The sequence below is a fragment of the Caretta caretta genome, chromosome 9 (genome assembly GCF_965140235.1).
Source record: "Caretta caretta isolate rCarCar2 chromosome 9, rCarCar1.hap1, whole genome shotgun sequence".
Classification (NCBI taxonomy): domain Eukaryota; kingdom Metazoa; phylum Chordata; order Testudines; family Cheloniidae; genus Caretta; species Caretta caretta.
Genome location: NC_134214.1, coordinates 17,246,462 through 17,255,066, shown reverse-complemented (window position 1 = coordinate 17,255,066; position 8,605 = coordinate 17,246,462). Strand labels below are relative to the sequence as shown.

Sequence of the window (8,605 nt, the reverse complement as noted above, 5' to 3'; positions counted from 1 at the left end):
TGGGCACAGTCTTCTTTACTTTCTCTAAACTGAGTGGTATTGTTAAATAGTGGCTGAATTTCATTCCAAAGATGTTAACATTTCTGAGGTGAATGAAGTGATTCATATATATATATATATGTATATATATAGGTTTCAGAGGAACAGCCGTGTTAGTCTGTATTCGCAAAAAGAAAAGGAGTACTTGTGGCACCTTAGAGACTAACCAATTTATTTGAGCATGAGCTTTCGTGAGCTACAGCTCAAGTGAGCTGTAGCTCACGAAAGCTCATGCTCAAATAAATTGGTTAGTCTCTAAGGTGCCACAAGTACTCCTTTTCTTTTTGTATATATATAGTTTGCCTGTCAATTTGTTAAATTTGTAAAGGGTTTTGTTATTCTTTGGGATTAAAGACACCGTAGGTATATGTTATTGGTAATATAAATACAACATTTACTTTTCTTCTTATAGCTCTTTTCAGCTTTATATGAGAAATTTTACCCTCTTCAGTGTTGCTATAATGTTCTTTTTTTCTTGGTCCTACAAATTAAGGCCAGGATTTTGTAACTGGGTCTGTGTAGGTGGCTATTGGGGTCCAGCCACGTGCATCCAATTGTAGGATCAGAGCCATAACTTCCACTATTTACTATCACAATGCTGCATTGTTTAGATACAAACATCAGTGGGGGACTGTTTGCTTTCTGATTTCAAAAAATCCTGCTTTTACTGTCCTTGTTTTTTAAATTAACAGAAATATTTGGCAGGTTTCAGAGTGATAGCTGTGTTAGTCTGTATCAGCAAAAATAATGAGGAGTCCTTGTGGCACCTTAGAGACTAACAAATTTATCTATTTATTTATTTTAAATATTTGACTGATTTTTGGTTAAGTTATTTTAACAACATTTAAATTTTAGTCCAAAACTGAGCTCCCTTTAATACTACAGTACTAAACGAATATTGAGTCACTTAATCTACAGGAATAATAGTTTATTAGAATTCAGATATTAATTTTAATACACTCTAGTTGTTGAAGGAATATCTTCCACCAACCATCCAATCTATAAAAGGAAAAAATAAACATAAATGGTGGTATGCCAGTGGGGGGGGGGAGCATGTGTGTGACTCAAAATAAAGTCAAACTATATGTATCATGCTTAACTACTTAGGAACACAAAGTTGATCACGAAATTAAAGCTCCTCCCACCCGCACTGTGTATCTGTTTCAAACAGGTAGCCTTTGAAAATGCCAAAAAGGAAGATTATGTCCTTCTTGAGCCCTGCCCCTAGTCTTTGCACCAAGCACTGGAGAGAGTAGATTGACGCTTGGGGCTGGGTAGGTGTCAAAAGGGGGCGACTGCGTCTTAGCCACAGGCCCAACGTAAAAGGAAAAGGAGTACTAGTGGCACCTTAGAGACTAACCAATTTATCTGAGCATAAGCTTTCGTGAGCTACAGCTCACTTCATCGGATGCATTCAGTGGAATCCACGAAAGCTTATGCTCAGATAAATTGGTTAGTCTCTAAGGTGCCACAAGTCCTCCTTGTCTTTTTGCGAATACAGACTAACACGGCTGCTACTCTGAGGCCCATGTGAACGTTGTAGGCGCTCCTATGCAGCTCTGCCTGCTCTACAGTCCCCAGAGCGGGGCACGGGTCAGGCTGCGAAGGGACACACGAGGCAGACCCGGTTTAGGGAGGGAACCCGGAGTTATTATACTCGCTCCCCAGGGTCGTGCGTCCTGCGGGGCGGTGCTGCGCACGCCGCGGAGGCGGGGGGTATGGGATACATACCGTACGCAGCCCTCACCCGCGAGGGGGTGCGCTGCGCCTGCCCCGGGCCTGGGGGGCGCCTGGAGTGGGGGCTCTGTTGTGCACGTGACGCCCGGGAAAGTCGCGGGGGGGGAGGGGAGGCATAAATTGATGCCTACTCAGTGGCGAATCGATTAATTGTATCCTCGGCGGTGGGTGCTGCCCAATGATGTGTTGCAGTCCTCAGTGCCGCCCCTGCTGGGCGCTAGGGTGCCATGCCTGATGGGTGGGTGGGATGCGGTGCTCGGAGCAGAGGGGCCAGTCCATAGTCACGGGAGGGGGCCGTGCATGCTCCAGAAGCGCAGTCGCGTGGAGCCCCGTTGCAGTGGCCCGGGGAGAGCTCCCCCCCTCCCCCCCCAACTGTTGTCACTGTGGTGTTTCAAGCAATTTTTGCGTCAGTCTAACCCATGTTTGTGTTAGGCGCTCCACTGAGTGCCTGGAGACCTGGTCAGATCCACTGAGTGCCTGGAGACCTGGTCAGATGCAAGTGTCGTCCACCTGAATCTAGGCAGGGGTTGCTTCTCCGGAAAATGGCGCTAACGTTGTAAATAAAGGTCCTGCACATTGCAACTCTTATTAGAACACTCAGGGTCCTCCAGCACATTCATAAAAGAGACAGTTTCAAAACTGTTTAACAGGCGAGTTTCCGTAGTGTAGTGGTTATCACGTTCGCCTAACACGCGAAAGGTCCCCGGTTCGAAACCGGGCGGAAACAGTTTTGTCCGTAAATCTGTGTTTTAAGACTTCTTTTAAATACATTGTACTATGCTGGATACTGTTGCATTAGGGAAAAAAAAAAAACATTTCCAAAAGGGGCAGCTTAAAATCTCTTTGACTGGTACCATTTTAATCCTTTCATTTTGTCAGGATAAGATCTTCGAAAAAGTAAAGTGCTTTATAGCATTGACCAGCCAGCTCTCCGGTTTTGTTTTTGTTTAATAATTCATACTTGAATGTACACTAGTGGAATCTGTTTCAAATTAATAGTTTTGTTAGATTCTTTTTAAACAGCAGTTTAAATGAGTGCAAAAATACACAATTTGAAGTTGATTAAAAGTTTTGAGCACCGTTTTAGGTTTCAGTTATGTGTATTTTGTAATGAAATCATATCTCGTATATGAGAAGAGCCTAAGGGCAATATCAAAGCCCTGAAAATAGTGAATAATATTAAGCAGCTTATTATTTTGCTAGTTTTTCTTTGTTAACAATTAAATTTGTCTAACATTAAAGTTGACGCCTTCTGTACCATCCCGTGATCTCCATGGATAACAAAATAAAAATTAGCATACAGTATTAATTATTATTATTATTATGTTATTTTTATTATTCTGATATTAATTATTCAAATAATTCCTTAAGAAACACTTCTTTTGCAAAGACTTTCAATGTTCAAGAAAGAAAGAAAGAAAAAGCTGGTACATTCTTTGTTTTAACTGTATTTCTAATGCATGCTCTGACCATGCAAACATTTACACAGGTAGCTTTATTCCTCTGAATAGTCCCATTGAGTTCAAATAAAATTGCTCATGTGCATAAAGGATTGCAGGATTGGGGCCTTAGCATGTATGCTGTTTTGGGCAGGGACCATATTTTCCTATGTGTAATTAAATGGTGCAAAGCATACTGATGGTCCTCAGTAAACAACAAATAATAATAGAGCAAGCAATAATAAAACTAATGTAGCAAATAGGTCACTTTGCAATGGTAATAATGGAAACAATTGTTAAAACATATATATTGTGATAATACAATTGGCCATTAGATTTTCAACAAGAAATTGTAATTGTGTGCATCTATTTAAAGGGTAGATGGGGGCTTACATATCTTGCTATCTTTGTCAATTAGCCTGAAATGCATTGTCTGAACCTTTGACAGGCAATATTAGTGCTGATAAATAACTATTGTAATATTGTCACTTTCATTCATATTATTGATATGTGAAATGTAGGGACATTGGTAACAAAAGCAACGGAACCAAAGAAGACACACCAGGCAGCTCAAAATTTTTAACAGCAAATAAAACTGATTTTAATTTAGTTCATCTAGTAAAACAGAACCGTTAGCGTATTCTACTATCTTAATTAAATATTTAATTATCTGCATTAACTCTAGACTGTACCAATTAACATTCCCTTAATGGATCTGTGAAAGCTTTTTCCTATTTATGGGTCAGCCACAGATGCACTTTAGTTATAGTTGCTGTGACAGCCTTGAAGATGCTATGTTATAATAAGCTAAAGATACTGAGATGTAATAATTTTATAAACACTTTATGTGACCTGGTCAGTAAGATAAAGTTACTGTAGAATTATGTTGGGTTATTCAAATTTCCTGTTTGAATGTATTATTCTAACTTAATAAGGGGCTCTGGGAAAAACAAGCTTAAAGCAATACAATGGATCCAGATAAATAATTTCCCAGCAAACATGGTAGGGAGGGGCAGTCACAACAGAATGGTGTAATTCCAGACACCAGTTTGATATGATACAGTTGTTTTTCCATGTTGGGAGCTTAGCGATCAAAAGAACACAAAGGGCTTGTCTACACTTAAAAAGCTACAGTGGTGCCACTGAGCACTTGAGTGTAGACACAAACTATGATGATGGGAGTGGTTCTCCCGTTGGTGTAGGTTATCCACCTCCCTGAGAGGCAGTAGCTAGGTCAATGGAAGAATTCTTCCCCCGTCTACACGGGGGAAAAACACTCCTGAGGGCAGGAAGTTTCAGCGCTGTAAAGCACCAGTGTAGACAGTGCACCAGCACTGGGAGCCGTGCTCCCAGCACTGGTAGCTATTCCCCTCGTGGAGGCGGTTTTTTAGTGCTGTCTCCCAGCACTCTGCCACGACTACACAAGCAACGCTAAAACGCTGCCGCAGCAGCACTTTAGCGTTGCTAGTGAAGACGTGCCCTTAGGTAGGATTTTTCATACTCCTGACTGATGTAGTTAAACTGACCTAACTTGCTATGTAGACCAGGTCTGAACAGTTAAAAGGTGAGAGGAAAGGGGTCAGTTCCAGGAGCTGCCGAGGAAAACAAGGTGACACAGAGAGAGGGTCTGAAGAAGAGTCTGTAGGAAGTTAGAATTACTAGGTCCTCCATATAGGAAATTGTTAGATGCCTGTTTAGCTAGACATACATACAGTCTATAGTTTTAATAGAGCATTTCAGAGAAAACATTCATGTTTAAATAATACTTTGCTTTCAGAAGGCTGTCTTGTCACTGGTTACCATGGTCATTGCTCCTAGAGGTAAGAAAACTGCAAGTGCTGAACGTAAGTCAGACCTTCTGAGGTAATCACAATAACCAGGGACTGCAGCCAGGGCAGTAGAGTGGAAGAACCCCATGATTCTAATCCAAGGAAGGTGATGGCATGAGGCACAAGATCTAAGAGGGGTGCACTCAATGAGTCTAAGAGGAGTCAGATATGCATTTAGTGCAGTTACTGTGACAGTTGAAATGTAGTTTTTGTTTAAAGCAGAACTTTGCTAAAATCCACATACATCATCATATCCGTTTGAAAATGATAGTGCCAGCCAATTAAGGAACCGGGGTAGTTTATGGTGCAAATTCAACCTCATTTGATCAAGAGGTTTCCAAGACACAGCTCTTCCCCTCCCTCCAGTAACCTATTTTTTTTTTAAAAAAGTCATAACTATAATGATTTTTGTGCACAAATTTGGAAAAGTGAGTGGAGTGGGGGGAAAGGAGTTAAAAATCCACATGAAATATATCACTTGAATACCCCCAATTAAATGCAATGTATCTGTACGAAGATCAAACTACTAGTCAATAGGAAGTTATTCACAACTGTACAGACTGGTCCATATTCCTGCCCACCACTCTCAGGTAGAGATGAGAGGTAGAGATCTGAGAGCACAAGTGCACATCTTTCTGATAAAGTACTCTTTAGGGGAACGGGCACCAGGTTGACACCCAGAAGCTCATCTCTTCATCAGTTGACTGCATTTAATATTTCTGTACACTTCACAACCTTAATTATTGACCATGGCCTCATAACACTAGTGTGGAGAGAAGCAACCAGCATTCCCATCATTTACAGATAAGATAGCTGAGAGGTAGCATAAAGTAAAAAATAAAGACCTTCAATTTCCCTTTCTAGATGAGGCAAAGGAAGCCAAGAAGGCTGCACAATCATCTGAGAAGATCTAACTAACTAATCAGATCTTACTATCAAACTGTAACAGTTATCTGTGAGAGTGCGTGCACATGGTTCTCTGTGCATCGTTCTCTGTGCATGGCTGTGTGCCTCTCCATGTTCTAGTTTGAATATATGTATGCATGTGACTGTGTGTCTCAGGGTACATATTTCACACTGCAATCTACATCCAGAAACTATGTTTAAAGAGTTCTGTATGTTTTTGCTGGAAAAAGGTTTAAACCAACCACCTGGAACCAGACTCGCTGAATCATGGCTTGAGATATGGATCTTAAGTTCAAGGTTGGCTCCTTGCTTTAAGAGGCCATGTCTACACAGCAAGGGCCCTGCTCCCACACCAGTTTAAGGCAAGGTGTGAACTTAAACCAATATAGGTTTCAGAGGAACAGCCGTGTTAGTCTGTATTCGCAAAAAGAAAAGGAGTACTTGTGGCACCTTAGAGACTAACCAATTTATTTGAGCATGAGCTTTCGTGAGCTACAGCTCACTTCATCAGATGTATACCGTGGAAACTGCAGCAGACTTTATATACACACAGAGAATATGAAACAATACCTCCTCCCACCCCACTGTCCTGCTGGTAATAGCTTATCTAAAGTGATCAACAGGTGGGCCATTTCCAGCACAAATCCAGGTTTTCTCACCCTCCACCCCCCCACACAAATTCACTCTCCTGCTGGTGCTAGCCCATCCAAAGTGACAACTCTTTACATAATCAAGTCGGGCTATTTCCTGCATAGATCCAGGTTTTCTCACATCCCCCCCACCCCCATACACACACAAACTCACTCTCCTGCTGGTAATAGCTCATCTAAACTGACCACTCGCTATTCCTACCTGCATGCCTCCAGCTTTCACCCTGACCACACCACACGATCCATCGTCTACAGCCAAGCTCTGCGATACAACCGCATTTGCTCCAACCCCTCAGACAGAGACAAACACCTACAAGATCTCTGTCAAGCTTTCTTACAACTACAATACCCACCTGCAGAAGTAAAGAAACAGATTGATAGAGCCAGAAGAGTTCCCAGAAGTTACCTACTACAGGACAGGCCTAACAAAGAAAATAACAGAACGCCACTAGCGGTCACCTTCAGCCCCCAACTAAAACCCCTCCAACGCATTATTAAGGATCTACAACCTATCCTAAAGGATGACCCAACACTCTCACAAGTCTTGGGAGACAGGCCAGTCCTTGCCTACAGACAGCCACGCAACCTGAAGCAAATACTCACCAACAACCACATACCACACAACAGAACCACTAACCCAGGAACTTATCCTTGCAACAAAGCCCGTTGCCAATTGTGCCCACATATCTATTCAGGGGACACCATCACAGGGCCTAATAACATCAGCCACACTCTCAGAGGCTCGTTCACCTGCACATCCACCAATGTGATATATGCCATCATGTGCCAGCAATGCCCCTCTGCCATGTACATTGGTCAAACTGGACAGTCTCTACGTAAAAGAATAAATGGACACAAATCAGATGTCAAGAATTATAACATTCATAAAAAGAAAAGGAGTATTTGTGGCACCTTAGTCTCTAAGGTGCCACAAGTACTCCTTTTCTTTTTGCGAATACAGACTAACACGGCTGTTCCTCTGAAACATTCATAAACCAGTCGGAGAACACTTCAATCTCTCTGGTCACGCAATCACAGACATGAAGGTCGCTATCTTAAAACAAAAAAACTTCAAATCCAGACTCCAGCGAGAAACTGCTGAATTGGAATTCATTTGCAAATTGGATACTATTAATTTAGGCTTAAATAGAGACTGGGAGTGGCTAAGTCATTATGCAAGGTAGCCTGTTTCCTCTTGTTTTTTCCTACCCCCCCCCCCCCCAGATGTTCTGGTTTAACTTGGATTTAAACTTGGAGAGTGGTCAGTTTAGATGAGCTATTACCAGCAGGAGAGTGAGTTTGTGTGTGTATGGGGGTGGGGGGGATGTGAGAAAACCTGGATCTATGCAGGAAATAGCCCGACTTGATTATGTAAAGAGTTGTCACTTTGGATGGGCTAGCACCAGCAGGAGAGTGAATTTGTGTGGGGGGGTGGAGGGTGAGAAAACCTGGATTTGTGCTGGAAATGGCCCACCTGTTGATCACTTTAGATAAGCTATTACCAGCAGGACAGTGGGGTGGGAGGAGGTATTGTTTCATATTCTCTGTGTGTATATAAAGTCTGCTGCAGTTTCCACGGTATACATCTGATGAAGTGAGCTGTAGCTCACGAAAGCTCATGCTCAAATAAATTGGTTAGTCTCTAAGGTGCCACAAGTACTCCTTTTCTTTAAACCAATATAGTTTTTCTTCTTCCAGTCTTAGTACCATCTATATGGGTCACCTCTTTGAATCCTTTTTCTCCATTCCAGTCTGTCTTGAAGCAGTTCCTCAGAAACTCTGCAGCTAATCAAATTCTTTTGTATGACATCAGTCCACCTAGTTTGCAGGCTTCCAAACATTCTCTTACATTGAGGAAGTGGAGGGTAACACCCTGTGTCCTATATATTCTTCCACAATCTTCTTTTCCTGTACCCAAACCACCTAAGTCGTTTCCATCAGTTTTTCCTATAATTGGTACCAATATAATTATATCATTTTAATCCCCCCATATAGGCTTCCCAAT

The 8,605-nt window shown here is 41.9% G+C and overlaps 1 non-coding gene across 1 annotated transcript; it reads left to right on the top strand.

Annotated features, from left to right (window-relative positions):
- Positions 1–2,430: 2,430 nt before the first annotated feature.
- On the top strand, positions 2,431–2,503 carry TRNAV-AAC (transfer RNA valine (anticodon AAC)). Its single transcript has one exon. It is a non-coding gene; the product is annotated as a tRNA-Val (tRNA).
- The last annotated feature ends 6,102 nt before the right edge of the window (positions 2,504–8,605 follow it).